Below are 18,345 nucleotides of genomic sequence, written 5' to 3' on the forward strand. Positions count from 1 at the left end.
TACAGATAACTTTTCAGGAATGTTTAAATTGTAAAAAGTGATGAACTTTTATTGAAGTAATGAGTATGATTGAAGTAGCAAAAACAATCATAGACTATAGTAATCCATATTAACTTATCCAGGATCAACTATTCGCTACAATAACTGATAGGAAAGGACTATGGTTCAATCCTAAATATGCTCTTAATTCAATGAATTCAATACAAAGTTATCACAAACGAGTTTAATTGATATAAAAAAATATTTCATTAAATAGACGGACTGCACAAACAATGTTCAAATTCATATTGATAGTATTTCTATAATCGTCTAATCCTCTTTAACGCACGATCTAAAATAAAACTCTTCATACATTGAGGCAACTAAGTTAAAGTGAGGAAAATATATCAATTGTTTTATGGAGAACGTTTCAGGAATGAAAAGTTAATAATGAACTTTTATGTAGCGTATGATTGAAACCGTAAAAGTAACTATAGATTAACCTGTCCACGTTTTAACTACTTGCTACAGTGATTGACAGGAAATAAAAATGAAGCAAACCTAAATGTGCTCGTAATTAAATGTATTAAATTCAAAGCTATCATAAACGAGATATTGACATAAAAAAATGGTAGCATTTTTATGGTCTTTTCTTTTAATTCTTATCTTCTGTTAACGACGGTTTTAAATAAAATAAGGTTATCTAAGGTTTCAAAAGGCCGTTTATGGAGCCATGTTAAAGTGATGGAAATAATAAAAAGGAAAACCAACTCGGTTCGCGCAAAATAATCTGTCTCGCTGCGAAAACGGTCAAAAAGTGTAAAACCCAAATGGGACATAACCTCAACATCGCCCCGCATGATGCAAAACGCTTACACGCCGGCACGACGGCTTTCCTAATTGTCGGTATATCACACATTTAAATTATATAATGTTTGCCATTCACTTCACAATCCGGTGACGCTCCGGCCGGGTCCGGTGTCGGAGTCATTTATTCAACTTTTATGCTAATATTTATGTGCATCACCGGTGCAGCCGCGCGAGGCGTTTTGTGCAAACGAAAAAAAAAAAACATTCGCTCACAATAACAAAAACCCAACCCGGTTCGCGGTGTGGGAGGACGAATGAAAGGACGAACGGACGAAAGGACGGTCGCTAGCGAGCGCCAAGTGATACATACATATTTATTTAGATCTAGACACATAGCTCCAATGGAACTTGAGCGAAGTGGGAATTTAAAAACAGCTCTCCAGCAAAGGGCATCGAGGAGTGGCGGAAGGTAGGGGAGCTGGTAGCTCCAACAGTGGCACACCACCGACACCGACTGTCAAGGAAAAATGGCGTCCATCGTCAGGGAGGGTGCAGCAGAAGTTCAAAAAGGCACTTGTATGCCTGCGGTTATGATGTCTTTTAAAAGCGGTCCTGAAGCTCGGCCATCGGGGGAGGGGGAGAAAGAACTAAGCGAATGGCTCGGGTGTTGGAGTCTTGGGCGTAATCTGAATACACACATCAAGCCCCGACGTAATCCAGCTCGACGCAGGGACTTGCAAATCGTTAGAAGCAGCCCACTCGCATGGGACTCGGATTGCGAAATCATTCCGCACGAGGACCAGATTCCTAACGACCGGCTGCGCTGGTGGAACGAGGAGGGGAAGGACGCGCCTGGACGTTCTATTTATTCAACCAGGCAATCAGTGTCCCATCTTGACCTCATGAATTATTATGCCATACAGTATCATTTCCATTTATGCATGGCACAATCCAATCTGATATGAAAAGACTTCACTCTCCTTCAGTTCGCTACGCCAGAGAGGGGGGAAAAAGGTGGAGTAGTAGGAGTAGCAGGTCCTGCAGGGGGGAGGAAAAACAGCATCTGGGCAATAAGGATCCGCTTTTTGCTTATTCCACCGAACAGATCGCCGGACAATTCGGACCATTTCTCCGGACTCGGTTCGGCATTTCGCATCTGTTGTGTCGCACGTCGACGGTGGATGGCGATGGACTCGGGCCGGGTTCTGCCTTCATTTTATGCCTTCCCGGACCGATGTAGATTCCTTTCTGTTATTATTCTTTTATGCCCCATAACCTCCTTTGGCTCACCTATCCATGGGAGCCCCCCTCCCAGGTACCTAACGTCTGCACGAGTAAATCGAGTGAAATGCAGAAATCCCTATTCAGGACCCATTTTTTACGGCTACGTGACGGCTACTCCTGCCACCACAACCCACGTCGACCACGTGGGGCACCTTATTTGCCCCATTCGTGTGCGTGTGTGTGTGTGTGTGCCACCGTGGTTTGCCAAAGATTGTTCCTTCAACTGCAGCGCAATGGTGGCCGATTAAGAGTTTGAGTGCCCGTTTTTGGTGGCTCCGAATGGGCGCAAGAACTGCACACGACGCAGCCGTAAAATCGCAGCAGACCGCGCTCTACACACGCCAGCTCCCCCACACACACACACACCTTCTACGGCAAGTGTTTGGAGCGGTGACGATATGTGTGTACATATTTACTTACACTTACCCTCCGGAATCCGGAGCCCCGGCTTTTCAACTTCCATTTGTTTTGGCGACACGAAGGGGTTAGTAGTTCGCCCTTAATACAAGCTAAAAAAAACACCGGATTTCCCGCACACTGCTACGTTCGTACACATAAGTTTTCCCCCTCGCTGGGGGTTGGTGGGTGGGCGACATAATGAAGCTCCAAAACTGGGTGGTAGGCAGGGCCCACACTTGATGCTTGCCCGTTCCACGAAGGAGAAAACGAAACAGATTGGGTGTTATCGTATGACAAAATAGCAGACATTGAAAGAGAGAAAGAGAGAGAGTTGGTGACGAAATGGGTAAGCGGGGAGAAAATAAGGAGCAGAGGATGCAGGCTGCATTACGGGGGGGAAATATGAACGAACGAGACATAATTCCGCGGCAGGATCAATGTAATGAAACAAAAGGCAAGATGGCGACACATCCGCCGGACCGTACCCCGCCACCGTACCCCACCATCGGTTGCCTCACGGGTTCGCCTAGGCGACTCATTTCGTATTCATATTTGCGGGACATAAATTATTGTAAATGGAAAAGATTTTACCATCTTCTACTGCTTCTTGACACAAATGGCACCGACGAGCGACCTGGGGAAACCGCATGCAACTAGGGCAACATGGGGCAAAATAAACTTCCGAGACACAGTCATTCTTGTTGCAAAAAGAGCAAACATATGAAAATAACTGTTAACGTAAAAACACGTAAATGTAATGAAAAAAGTGCTTAAGCTTTTTGTATTTATAAATGTGATTTTTATTTTGTGTAATAAGTAAAAACTATACCAACTACTTAATTAATTCTAAAAAGTGAATCATGTTCAACATTTATTGGAAATTAAGACAAAACCAACAAATTTTCTCTTTTCACATGATTATGTATGAAAATTAAACATTTTTCTTTATGCATGACGATGAGCATGACGGAGGGTAAGCAATAGCTTTGGAAAGGAAATGAAAACTGACGTTAAATTCAAATGGATCCATCCAACACGAGTAAGATTCAGTAGAAATTTGGAATAACTATTTAATCCTCTTGCATTGTTCTTATGATACATAAACATTCATTAAAACTTTCATACGGTTACGGTAACTTGAGTATTGTATATTAGCAAACGTAATAAATCAGTACCATTAGAATTTACTTTCGTTGTTTTGCGTTTCAAGATAGGTATACTTTAATTAGCTAAAATTTGATTTCAGTTTTTCATCGTTTATTTTATATTATCAACAAAGCATAGCCATCTTGCTTTAGATGTTCATGTGTCATTTGGAAACGAGTTACATAAAGATTACATAGAAAAACAAAATCTCATTCTAATGTAGTTTTTGCCCCATGTTCCCCTTACGTCTCTTCGGGGACAGAAAGAAAAACACAAACGTGCCAGTGATTCTCCATTTGTTAGAGCATAGATTTGTATGCAGTTGGAGATGGTAGTTTCGCTGGGAGGCGGCAGCGAACGGTGGACATGTCGTACTGATGGCAGACACCATCTCTGAGACCGACACTTTCAGCAGCTGGTAATAGCGTGAGGGTGCAGTGTTTTGGACACTCATAGGCATAAGTGCCGGATGAAGGTGATGGTAGAGTGAAACTGTATGTCTTTTATAATGGAACCATTCATTCGAAGCGTTCGAAAATGGGCTTTCGGTTAATTCAAGTGAATGAGAAGCAGCTTTAATGACAACTAAATAGAAAATAAAAGATAGAGAAAGCCAAGTCGTACGCCCCATTCATCTACATCTTATCACATTTCACAAGCAAGGGGTTAGATACTTTCTTGGAGAAAAGTTTGTAACCAAAACAATATGCGCACAGTGTCGCGTGAAAACCCGAATTTCCTTTCCCACTAAACTTCCGTAAAAACAACCAAATCCGGAGTCCAATTACAGCCGCCCGGCCAAGGGAGCCGACACCCAGGAGCTTTACGCGCTCGAAAACATACGAAAAGGACCACCCAGCCCAAATCTCCGGTCCGGATTTCCTTCGTTGACCCCATCTTAGGAGCGCCAGAAAAGGGCGCCAGCAAGAAGTGTCCACCATCGAGACAGGGAACGCTTTTGTCTTTTCTGTGTCTCGGGTGCGTCGGTTGGGTGCGGCTTTTGGCACTGGACCAGATCCATGGTTGAAACGATTGGAATTACAACAAAAACCGGAGGAACGATAACAAACCCGACATGGTTGAACATTTCTCCAAAAGGACGGATGAACTTTACGCAATTCGTAGAAAAATTGTCTTTCACCTAATGAGAAAGGTGTCTAAAGCATTAACACACTTTAAATACCGTGAGTTCAGTCTGAAATTGACTACTCCAGAATAGTTTAGTATACTATATTCTTAAATACACCAAAGTCCACATCCGGGAATCGCTTTGGAATAACATTCTGAACTTCATCAGTATCAGTTTCCTCGACCGTGTTTTCCTAGAAAAAGAAAGCACAAGATTTTACCGCAACTGAACTAAAAGATGTTGTCGTTAAACCTGGTTCGTTACCCCAATCGTCGTCGGTTGGTCAACCGCAATCAATTTACGATTGGGCAATTTAATTTAAAGTTTTAGCAATCCGAACTCCTGGAACAAACTTCACTGCCATTTGTTAGTTTCCTTGGAATCGCTTGGAATTAAGATATCTCTGAGTTGAGGTCGATGGTTTTGGTCTTTCTTCTATGTCGTCGAAAGCAAAGAAGCGATGGCATATGAGCAACGTAGACACGTTGCAAGATGGTATTCCAGCAATTTTCCTTAACCCTTAGGTATTTTATTATGTACACCCCTTAGCCAGCTTTAGGCGACAATCATAATCATGAAACGATTTCCTCATCATCGCACACCCGTGATCCAACACAACACTCTTAGCAATCCCTAGAAAACCACAGCATTAAAACGCCACCACTCCGACCGCCATCGTACGATACACGTCGAGGATTAAGCGCTCCGGGAAAGTTTGCTCAAATCATTGCCCAGCCTTCGACGCCGCTAATGACTTATCACAGTCCAAAGTAGCTGTTAAGTCACCCCCACCACACTTCTCCCATACCTCCTGGGGACGAGACCTAAGGAAATTGTGCTCAAACGCTGTCCCTGCATCGTTGCTACCGGGAATTGACTCTATCTCTCTCTTCCCTCGCCCGGAAGGAAAGGATATCTTCGTCGTCGTCCCTAGCTCGCCTGCCGGGAAAATGAAAATTCAATTAACTGATGAGAAGCAAACAGCAACACAGCCGCAACAAATCCGCTCAATCAATCCAACCCCCGCCCGGGATTGACGTTCATTATGGAAATCCTACACCCCTCTCGCTCGCTCTTTCCCCGTCGTCGGAAGCCCGGACTATCGGTATCGGTTTTTCTTTCCACTCCTTCCCGAGGGGTTCTTTCTTTTGGTCAACCCCGGGAGCCGACGGTTCAACGGCAAAGTCGGAGCCAAATTGAGGTTAAGTCCCCGTGAAGCAACTCGATTGATTACGGATCCGGATCCGTTGTGCCGCGCCTTGTGTGACGTCCGGGGAGCGGAATCCGGCGGTCGATTTGCCTGCGAGCCTCATTGCGCTTGTCCACACAGCCTAAGGACACCCTGAGGCCGGTGTTGAGATTTGACCGAACCTCTCGGAGGGACCCGGGTTGTCAGGTATGAATATGTACGAACCGGCCAGCGTTCGCAGTTGAGCTCGTCTAGAGAGATCATCAAGGAACAACCCACAACATGAGGGGATGGACAGGATACGCATCGCAGAACCGAGCAGTAATCCGCAGTGATACCTTCTTCATCCTGTTTCGTGTGGTTATACCGACTCCCTCCGCTGCGTGTTGCCTACATTCAGGCGCGCCGTCGCGTGCACGCTCGTGAAAGAAATCATCACCCGGAAAAGTCGGCCACCATATCCAGGGGTGGTGGATTGTGGCGGTGGCTAAACAAATTCATTTCCGTACACCCCCCCCCCCCCTCCCCCTCGTCCTCCGTCGGGCAGGTTCCTTGCAGGTGGGTTTTCATTACTAAACCCACCCTTACATTAACATAAATCTACAAGATTTGCAATTGATACTGCTGTTGGCTGCCGACGATCGTTCCGATCACCCCTCTTCGAGCTGAGGCTGTGATTTTTCTCGTTTTACGGTCGCCATATGCGCTTGCCGAGAATCGGGAAGGAATGGAAAAGAGGGAGAAAAAAGGACGCCGCAGTGACCAGAGGGATCCATTTCCGTTGCTTATGCCACAGGGACAAAAGACAGACCCTTTCTCATGCTCTGCGCTCGGTCTCGCAGGATGCCTGATGTTATTGTCTTTTTATCCTTTCCTTTTTCCCTCCTCCCTCTCATGTCGCCCGGTGATTTCCGACAGCCAAACAAACCGTCCACCATTCGTCCAGGGCACGGTAATGAGATTTACTCGTTGGCGGCTGCAATCTGTGGGCTCCTAATCTTTGACCGTGAACAGCTCTTGGGAAACGGGTTGAGATACGGATGCGATACCGATTCCGTTTCCCCCTGTAGGCGCAATGCGCAATCAGAAACTGTTTGAGGTATGATTAGCGCCCGAAGGGTGTATAAAAGCGAGCAAGTGCTGCCGATTCGGTGACGACACAGTTTCGCTGTGGTATGCAACTACAGATTCCATAAGAAACTGAACAATGCATGAAAAAAATATAGTTAGCTGGTAGATTTCAAAGGAACGGCTAGTTGATAACGCCTCTGAATTTTTAAATGCTGGATTCTTTGGATTAAAACGTTTTACAAACACTTTATAATATTGAATCTATTTAAAAAAAAAACAGGACAATGGAACATCAGGAACAGGAAAGATGCAACAACATTCTTATTTTAAATCAAAGCATAATAACCAACTGCGAACTCATTACTAAAATTGAAATTTTCTTAACGTAATGAAGTTTAACATAGAATGTCTCGAAATATCTGTTTCGTTTGTCATGATCCTAAGATTCATTAAGTTAAATGAAGGTAAAATTGTTACACTAATATTTATAACCCATCCCTTAAGTTTTTCTATTTTAAAATGCAATGAGACTTCACTAAAACAACCAAATAATGTATTCTAGCAATAAAGCAAACACCTTCAAATTTTATTTGTTTCTTCACCTGAATTGAATGAACCAAGATTTGAATGGATATTTTTGCTTCTTAACAATTGTCATAATCCTATGAAAGTATTTGCTAGGCAGTGTCATACACTTATTTTTAGTTATTTACAACTATTAAGCATTTCCTTTAAGCGGTGTTACTTTTAAGTTTAAGTGGTTCTGTTTTACCACTAAAACATTGTAGTTGCCGTCATTATCTATTGAAAGACCTTAACACATTTTCGAGATCCTCGATTATGTCATGAAATTCTGCTAAAATGTAAAAAGTTACCATCCGAAAGATGATCAACTACACCTTTTCTTAGCATTCAAAAAAATCATTTAGCCGTATAATAAAATCCAAGACTCTGGAGCTATCGTTATACGAGCTTTAACATAGCGAAAATAAAAGTGCACAGTTTTGATGTGCTTTATTTATTAAATAACCTTAATTTTTTAAACCTTTCGTACAACTCAACTTATACAAGCATCATGCGCCTTTGAAAATCTTTTACAAGACGTTGCATCCTCCACGATATTGTAAACCCTCTTTTAGCCGCGTTGGATGTTTATTCGGAACCTTCGTTTTAGGACTCACTTACCGATATTGATTACTTTCAATCCATTAAAGGCAATCATTCGATTGTTATGGCAACATACACCCACCGAACTTTGTTTGTTGCTAAATTCAAACCCTTCGGTCATAACAATCGTCACGCATCCTCGATGCATCAGCGAAAAAGCTTTCTTTTGACCACATTTACGCTCTATTATTTCCTCGCCCATTGTATCACGTAATGCAATTATGCTGACCTTTCGGTCGTTGTCGTCCTTGGCCGTCGTAACAACCCACACGCACCCGAAATTAAACTGCACGCTTCAAAAACACAATCATTGTGAGCTCGCACCATTGTTGTGCTGTGTCGATGGGTTTTAAATGAAAATATTTCGAAACAACTAAATCGTATAACTTCACCCTCGCACCAGGTGAAAGGTAATTTCGAAAAGTGAAGTCAATATTTTCCCCACCATGGTTCATCTGTCAATCCGGGGACGTGGCCGGAAGCTCCCGGACGCCCTTCGAGTGGGCTTAGAAATGGAACACTTTGGCACAGCATGAGAGAAACAGTAATAAACGACCTTCCCGTGGCGGATGTCACTGACCAGGGTGACCGTTTGAAGTGTGGCGTCAGCCGGCGAGTCGAAGAAAAATGCCACCGGGGTCAATGGATGGTCGTTAGTGATGTCGTTATTGGCTGTTCTTGACTCAAGTCTTGTCGACCAGCGCCCACCCATTGTCCGGCCATTATTTCTTAATTCACGGCACGTGTCCTTTGCTTTGAGAGGATCGAGTAGATGATCTACGCCCCAAGCATAAAGGTGTCCTTGCAACAGTGAGCTTATCACGAAGAATGAAGTTTAAACTATTACTTGCTTTATGTGTTGTATTCTCATCCTGGTATAGAAAATTCTACAAAATAATCTAAAAGCAATAGCTGAATGTAGAAGAAAGATTCCTTTGAAGTATATAAATAGTAGGAATTGACAGAAAAAATAATCACAAGAAACAACCATATCATATGTTCAACTGTGTATCAAATAAAAATGTATGATTTCAAAGAATAGAAAAATCAAGATTCATCATGGATCAAGAAAGATAGTGCTATAAGCAAAGGAATAAGTTAATTTAAATTAATATGAAGGCATTTCCAATGACAAGCTAAAAACCCAACAAGGTGGTAAACCGCCAATCACGGTTTTCGCCATGTGTGAGCCCTGATTGAATATTTTCAAAAAAATCAAAATGTTTATAACTGTTTCGTTGACCGCTGAGTTTCTTTTTGTTGAAAAAACACTTTCTGCGGTTTTGTAAAATCTATTTGAAAATAAAATCACGGTAAAACCTCCTCGGGAATGAAATCAAAACGTCATGCGAAACCACAAACAAGGTAAAAATCCCTAATGAAACCATCTTTAAACCGAAAGCAATCGAATCGGTTTCACCAGAAACGAAACGATCTGGATCTACGGATAGAGGCGGGAGAAGGAAAAACAAACGCAAAGGCAATCGAAACAAATTATCATAATTTTTGCATTAATCTACTTTCCCGTGTCCTATTCCCAAAGAAGTAAGCGAACGATCTTTTTTTTTTTTTTGACAAGGATGCGGTAAGGACACGCAGTATCTCTGGGAGTTCGGATCGTAGAGGGAAGAAAATCGAGTCCGACGCGAAGGGTCCTTACCGCAAAACCCACAAGAAACACGGCCACTATGGCGGATCGCCGGGAGTTCTGGAGGGTTCGAAAAAGCAAAACGAGTCCGAATGGAAATCATATGATATCTACAATTATTTCAACCAGCATGGGATTTTGTCATCAGCTGAAACGATGAAAACAAATTGGACCATCCCTTCGGTCTCTTTGGTCCCGGGAAGAAAAAAACCGTGTCAGCACAGCTTATTGACGAGTCAACCCGAGGTAGAAACCGCAAAAGACGTTTTTAATTAGCTTTAAACCGGTACCCCTCCCGCCGGAACCTGTAAGACCTGGCAAACTAGCTTTTCCTTGGACTGCACCGTCTAACGATCACAAACGTAACCGCACACAAACGTTGACCCTTAAAAATTGTTTCGCATTCACTGTTTATAATAATTGAGACGGACGAAACAACCACCACACAGACCGGAAGACGCAACGCCGATGGTCGCAAGATTTATTTGACAGATTTGTTTCGTGCTGCACAATAGTTGGCTCGTTTCGTCTGCGCTCCCTTCCTTTCGTTTCGGTCCACAATATAATGGAAATAATTAACCGGCCAGTATCCGTTGCGGTGTCACCCGGAAGTGGTCCGAATCAGGTTCCGGCGCGGAAAAACCAACGGGAAACGTTAAAAAGTCACCTGCCAGAAAGGTGCCTTTTCCTTTCGGTCCGCGGTACCACTCGGGCACTCGGAGACACAGTCCTGTGGAGGAAGAAAGGTGTGCAGTTTTCCGTTTCCGAGTTAGGCTTTCCACCGACTTTCTTCGGCTTCGGTTTACGGGAATGCAAAACGACATGCTCGGTGTAAGACGACGAAAAAATGTTTGAACACCACCAAAAACTGGACAAAATGGACCACAATACCGCGAACAACAATGGCACGTGGCTCATAAAAAGGTAAAATATAGCAACAAAATGGCGGTGATGCCAGCGGAACGGAACCAAATTCGTCCACCAACGGTCACACTTGATCGAAATTTGCATGCCGGAATTTGGCACCGGGCAGGTATCGGTATGTAAGAGTAAAGCTGGGAGTCTTAAACTAGACTAATTTCTGTGGGAAATTTTCGAGTAACAAAAAGCGAAAATGTTTTTCTTGGTGAAATTTTGTTGAAATATACGGTTTTGAAAATGAAGCCCATCCGTTTGCAGATAGATTCTATATACACGATCTTAGCAATAAAAGAATGAATATTTTCCCTTCATCTTTTAAGAATAATGCAACTAATGCAACACTAATAACGATTTTCAGCTGTTATGATTCAATCGGATTCAACTAGATTCAACCAGATTCAACTGAATTCGTCCGCATTCAACCGGATTCAACCAGTGAATCCAGATGGATTCCACCAAATTCAACCGAATCAAACGGATTCAACCGGATTCATCCGGATTTAACCATATTCATCCGGATTCAACTGGATTCAACTGGTAAAATCGGAGTTGAATTTGGTTGAATCCTGTTGAATACGGTTGAATCCGGTTGCATCCGGTTAAATTAGGATGAACCCAGTTGAATCCGGTTGAATTGGGTTTAATCAAGTTGAATCCAGTTGCATTCGGTTGAATCCGGTTGCATCCGGTTCAATTCGGTTGCATCCGGTTGAATCCGGGTTGCTTCTATCGATTATGGTACCGATGAATGCTTCCGAGCAAAACTGAAGCAAGACTACAGAACTGTTTTACAAATAAAGTATAATAAACATGTTTGCGTTATAAAATCAACTGATGCATTTGGAATAGAATGTGCTGCAGTTAAAAATAATGCTGCTGCTGTTATGATATCACCTAAGAATCTTATTGAAATTCATTTTTAACGACTTTGTTCGAGCAACACAATCATTTAGAACACAATAAAAAATATAATATTTTCTATAATGTCTTGCTTGATTATCTTAACTCGACAATTTTAAAACTCCGAGAGCTTATGTTTTCAAACACAACACATCGCAAGTGAACCATTCAAGATTCTCATATGGCACCAACAAACTTCCACATTGTTGGAAAAACTTTCCCTTCCAGAAAAGCAAAATAAAAATCATGTTAACTGGAAGGCATATTCAAAATGGTGCACGAATCGGTTCATCCTTTTTATGACAAAGCAAGAAAAGCTTTCCAAACAAGCCTTTCCAAGAATGTCGGTGAGGGTATGGTCCACCACATTTTCCTCCAAATGGTAAACCTTTGGCAAGCACGCTGAAAACGAAGAGTTCTACTGTTTTTCCGGCCATTTCCGGCCATTTTGTGCATCGTAGAGTGGAGAAGACGATGCGTGAACATCGGGGCAAAAAAAGTCATATACACTCGCACAAAACAAAAAGTCGAAGAAACGCATCGAAGGAGATGGGTGAGGAAAGGAGGTGTGTATGAGTCGTGGAATTTGCGAGCCAATTGCGACACATTTTCCCTCGCCCCCCTCTCCCTAGCGGTTCACCGGCATTGGTTCCGGGTTGGAGTGCATCCATTCGTCGTGAAGGATGCGTTTCCTTTCTGCACCGCGTTGCGTCCTTATCGTTCGCTCGGGTTCCCTTTTGTCGAGGGCCGTTCCGACCGCTTTCTTCCTCGCGCTGTTGTTCGGTCGTCACTCGCCAAGCCAAGGCAAGAAGGAAAAAAACAAACATGCCAACCGAACCGAACAGCTACATGGTTCCTGCTGCGTGTCGTGCACCTGCAGCTGCATCCTGCATCCAGCTCATTTCCACCGTGGGCCGGGGAAACCGTCGGTGGAAACCGAGCACCCGACGACGCTGGGGCTCGATTGTTCTTTGAACTCCATCTGCCACCCACCGGGGAAAGGCCGACCCGGTCCGACATGATCCGTGGAAACCTGAGCACACGGCGAGTACATCCTTCATTCGGGCCTAACGACACGGCGCACGGAAGCGGCGGAGTTCCGGAGTTCCGGTGTTTTCTCAACCCGCACTCTCTAACTCTCCCCTCTGTCTCCCTCTTTCTGTTCGTGCATCGAAAGCAAAGCCATGCTGAATGTGCAAGAGAAATGATTTCCCTTCGCGTTCCGGGACACACGCAGCGATAGGCCGTCGGAGTATGCTAATGGGCATCGCATCGGGTGCGAGTACCCGGGCCGGGTACATAACTCTCCCGTGTGGAAAAAGGAAAAACCACGCACACAGCAAAAGAAAGGCCGAAGAAAGAAACGCCCGGTTGGTCCGGTTGCGTAAATCGCACACTCCACGGTAGCGCACGTGAATGGTACGTAAATTATTTGGCCCCACCCCCCCCTCCCTCGGCCCCCCAGAAGGGCCCACGGGGTGTGCATTTGGTGCGCCATAAAGAACGGGCGTGTTCGGCTACGCTTTTTCCCTCGCTCGTACGAAAACTCCGCCGCACAAAGGAATGGCTGCCGTAATTTTTGCGTCACGGTGCGCTGCATTTCTTGCCTTCTAACTGTCACTCTTCGCGCTCTTTAGCCCCGGGGCGGGGGCACACCTTGCGGTCGCCATTTTTAACGGCGAGACCGCCATGGACCCCACCTCGGCTAGATTTATGATCCCGGGGAGGGGGAAAGGGGCAGTCAGCCACGGTTGGAAGTCAATGTTGCTTGCCAAAAGGTCGCAAAAACTATGCGCCCAGTTGTAAGATCTAATGTAATTGTTTCGCGTACCTTAAGGAGGCCACTTTTTTTCGTTAAAATATTGTGATGTTAAGCCTTGTTTAAAGGATCTATGTTGTTTGGAAAACACATGGTTACCATCAAAACTAGCTTAGAATATTTCTCTTATTTCTTTCGTTTCTGTGACGTTTGATATGGTAATTTTTTGCTGAACAGAGAAATTAATTTGATTTTGTTTCAATTTGTACATTCGAGTTATTCTATTAGACACGATTAGCGTGTTGGTTAATTCTACAATATTTTTTTAATTTAATCATTGCATTAAGTAAAAAAAAAGTTTCTTAACGCTTTTATATTCAACACACTGTAGGCTACTAACTGAAAAAACATTTTTAAAAAAGGTTATAGAGGCTTAATTAACCCCGTTTGAAAGGTTTTCTTGATTAATCAGTCATGGATAAAGCGTGTTGTAAAACAACTTACCGCACAAACCATTTCGACTTGCCTAGAAGAGAAAAAAAAGCCTAATTACCGATTTACAAACATCCACATGTTACATTGATTAGTTCTACTATTTTAGATTGTTTTTTTTTTCAATTTTAATGGTTTGAAAAATAGTTTTAAAATTTTTTCCAAAATTTCCAAAAAATTTACAATTTTTTAAAATTATCTTTTGAAAACATGTTTGTTATATGTTCTTGAGTCATACTTTTTCATTTCCAAGTATCGCTTGGATTAATAAGAATCGCTCTTGACCAACTTCCGGAGCGTTATTAAACACTATGCATTTTCATTTACTTCAAAAGGAAAACTAAAAGTGCAAGAAGGCATGGAACCATTGAACCATTGATGAAAAAACACAGCAAAAACGATCTAAAAGAAAATAAAAGCTTCAAACCCAACAACAATCTAGCAGAGGCCATTTCTCCCTTTCGGCGAGGGGAAAGTCTGGAAGAAAATGGGGTGACGTTTCCACGACGAGGCGTATGGTTTGTTTCGTAAGTGCACATTTTAACGTCATTATGCATGCCGGTGCGCGATATGAGTCGAAGGGGTCGGTTTGGCAAACAATAGGCAAGGTAAACCACCAACCAGATCTTGTTTTTCTTCCTTCCTGTCAAGATGGGACAGCTATGATGGCGGTGAAAAGCTGTGTTGACGATGATGGCGGATTACTTCCTACTCATTTCTCGAAATTTCCGCTTTTCCATCTGTCATTACTTGTTTATAGGCAAGACAGAGAATGAGAAAATTGATTGACTGCATGTTTCATTGTAATTAAAAATTAATTTATGATTCGCATTTTAAATTTATTAGTTTAGCGTTTGCTTTTTCATTTGAACATTGTTTTTTTATCAATATGTAATGATTCTAGCAATTATTAAAACTGTTTTCTTATCAATTTAAACTGGATTCAATCGCACAAAATATCAAAAGATGTAACAAACAAGTAAAAAGTTCAACGTATTACATTAAAACAGCAGATAATAATGTTAGTTCAACATTCTTCATCCCATTTCGAATGCTTTAGTTACGCTCCAACATTTCCAAACCATCCGACGATATCACCATTAGAATTCGTATGCGTGAGTGACCGATTTGCAGTCCATCACAGAACCCAAAACGGATTCCGATTCGATTTGAATGAATGCACCAGTGTTCGGTCGTTTTTCTTTCGCGAAACAGCAGTCCTTTTATTACGATTGACATGTTTGTCAACGGACAAAACCGAACCAAAAATGCACCCGAAATACGATATTCAAAAGACTCCGACCGATGGGTAGTTTTATTTCTTCTATTTCCAACAAACCATCGGACCATCGCTTGGTTGGATTCGATTCCGAAAGGCGCATTATCCTGCCCGGTGCACAGTTTGTCATCGATCCTGCATGTGAATAAATGAAATAGTGGCCGTCCACGGGAAAATTGAATAAATTTGATTATTTTCAATTGAACCTCGTAACACCCTCGCATTGCACCCTGTGGTGGGTTGGAGGCTGTATAAAAGAAAAACTACCATCCGGGTTCGTGGAAGTTTTACTTATTTTTTTATTACCTTCTGAATTTTGTTCCCTCACTTTATCAAATATTTGCTACAAAAAAACTAAAATATTTCTCCATTGAATTGAAATTTGGGTGCGTTTATTTTTTAAATTTCATCCAGTGTACGGAATGAATGGTTCGGGATTTACACAACCATGCACAATGAGGGAGTAGTTTCACAAAAAAGCATCTTCATCCCATTACCGTTGATGGAGTTTTAGTGATCTGTAGAAATAAGTACATCTACATTCACTCAACGATCGTATTTTATTTTATGTGAACAATCAATTTTTCTAATTTTTGAAACTTTTTGACATTTTGTAATCCTTAATATGGAACTCTTCAAATTCTACCCAAAGCCATCGAAAAAGCTGCAAGGATATGTTGATTAAAGAGATGGTAAGTAGCTGTTGTCGCAAAAACATCGACAAGACAAATGCGTGTGGAGAAAAACCAAAATTCCCAACCGTCCGGCAAGTCCTGGCAACCTGACAGGTGGACTAATATAAATGCAGAAAACAGTGAAGAAAGAAACAACAACGAAAAAAGCAACCTAAATGCAAAAACCAGCCGCAGCATCTCGGCTCGACAGAGGCCCGGGTGCGGAAGGTACATTGATATGGTAGAATCAATTATTCAAATTTATTTTATTTCGTTTTATGAGCGAAAATTTTATTTTATTATTTGAAATTCAAATGGATACAACAATTCGAATATCCATCGCCGGCCGAGTCAGTGAATGTGACAAACTGCCGGCCGCGTCCGTCCGCACACACGCACAAAAATGCACGCGGCCGGAAAAACGACGAGTGCGGCGGGACGGAGGCGCACCGGGAAGCACGCGACCGAAAGGAAAATTCGTTTGCAAGGGAAATTGAATCGTAGTTAGCAGAATGTACAGAAAAAAAAACCAACCAGAAAACCTCCGGTAAAAACACCCACAAAACGGAACGGCACCGATACCGCGGATATGGGTGGAAATAAAAATGAAAATTTTATTTCATTCGGATGATAACGGAACAGAGCGCAGAGATGTTGGAAGGTGGAAAAATAGCGACCCATCCGGATCCGGGGGTGGGCCGGAATGCAAAACGATGAAATCGAAGCGGAACATATGAAATATTCAATCAATCGTGTGTCCTATCGAATCAAACTTAAATATGCCACCGCTAGTGAGCTATTAAAATAGAATACATTAATTCTTTTACCGACAGCAGCTGAACGGTCGTGAGTGGAACTAGATGAAGCGTTTCTAATTGGATCGTATTTCGCTGGAAATGGGAGTAAATTTACAAAACTTTTGCTTTCAGGTGAACAAACCAAAGATCTCGCAAAAAATAACACGTATGAACCATTAACGCTCATTTGTTTCAATAACTTTTTAAACAATACTGCCAATTCCATCATGTACCGTAGTTGAACGACATTCCTTATTAAAAAAAACATCCTTTTTTAACGTTGCATTAGCTTTCATCCGGTGGAATGAATTATACCATAACCGTTCAATCATGCATGATGCTACATGCCGGGGATTATGGGACTCCGAACGAACGCATAAAACATGTGAAATTGGATTAACAGGATGAATTTCGAATTTGAATAATAATAAGAGCAAGCCTGAAAACGTAACACGAAATGTAAAACATAAAATAACCCATCTATTTCAACAGGAAGCTTTTTTTTCAGTGAAAAGACAAGTTGATGATGAGAGCTGTAAAGTTGATGGTGAGATTAAAGATGTTTATGCATGCTATCAAAACTATTAAAAACTAAATAAAAACAAGCTCAACAATATGTAATTTTTCTTTTTTCAAATTTATAACACAATTTATGAATGATAGCAAATTGACCTAACGAAATGAAAAAAGAAGCAAACGAAAACTTCGAAGTGGGGAAAAAACGTTTGGAGGAAATTTGAATTTTATTTTCTTAATTTCCCTAATGAATAACATTTGAATACCGTCTTCATGCACATGGCGACGTTAGGCACGCAGTTTGCAAGTGCGCTGGTTGTTATTGATGCTTCGGTCGTGATTTAGTTTGACTACAACCGCAACCTGGCCTGGGCTTCGAAGGATGGAAGGTTGTGCGCAAGGAAGTTTCTACCTTATTTGCATGAGCACCAAACTCCAAACGCATCGTCGGTTGCAGCTGCAAGTGGTCTAAGGTACGGCAGCTGTTGTCAAACGAAAGTTTATGATGGCTTTTTTTGTTGTGCTAAGCTTAAACAAGACAACTGCTTTGCTGATCGGATATAAACAACATCAGGTGCAGGAAATAATGAGCATGATTTGCTAAAAAATTTGAGGGTTAGATTTAGAAAAAAAAAATAGTTATAGAAACAAACACTTTACATAAAACGCTCATTTAAAACCATTTGTAAAAAGAATCACAGACAAATAAATATGAATATTTCATGTTCAACTATACAGCAAACATATAAGATAAAACTAAAAGTAAATTAAATCAACCATTGAAATTCTGTACCATCGTCAACTTTATTAATAAACGAGTAGAGAAAAAGAAACACATGACCAATCGGCCAGCGGAATAAACTAAATTTAAAAGGTTGCGTTTCGTTCCGAACGAACTGAAAAATTACACTGTGTTGTTAATAAATTAGTGAAGATAGAACGTAACCTTTCTGTTGCCGAATCGGTTAAATATATTAGGGCACAATTTTGTTTGTTTTTAACTAGTTTACCAAGGATTTTGTCGTCCCTTTCCTGAATACAGATCGTAACAGCTAAAGCAAAACTATTTGCACGTCGGAGCCTTCAATCTTAAACGCAAACCGACCATCTTTCCGAGCACGACTATTGCTATTCTAATTGTACACTTTACATGGTGTTGTGTCTACGGTGCTGTTGTTGGTTATT

The sequence above is a fragment of the Anopheles ziemanni genome, chromosome 3 (assembly GCF_943734765.1).
Source record: "Anopheles ziemanni chromosome 3, idAnoZiCoDA_A2_x.2, whole genome shotgun sequence".
NCBI classification, from domain to species: domain Eukaryota; kingdom Metazoa; phylum Arthropoda; class Insecta; order Diptera; family Culicidae; genus Anopheles; species Anopheles ziemanni.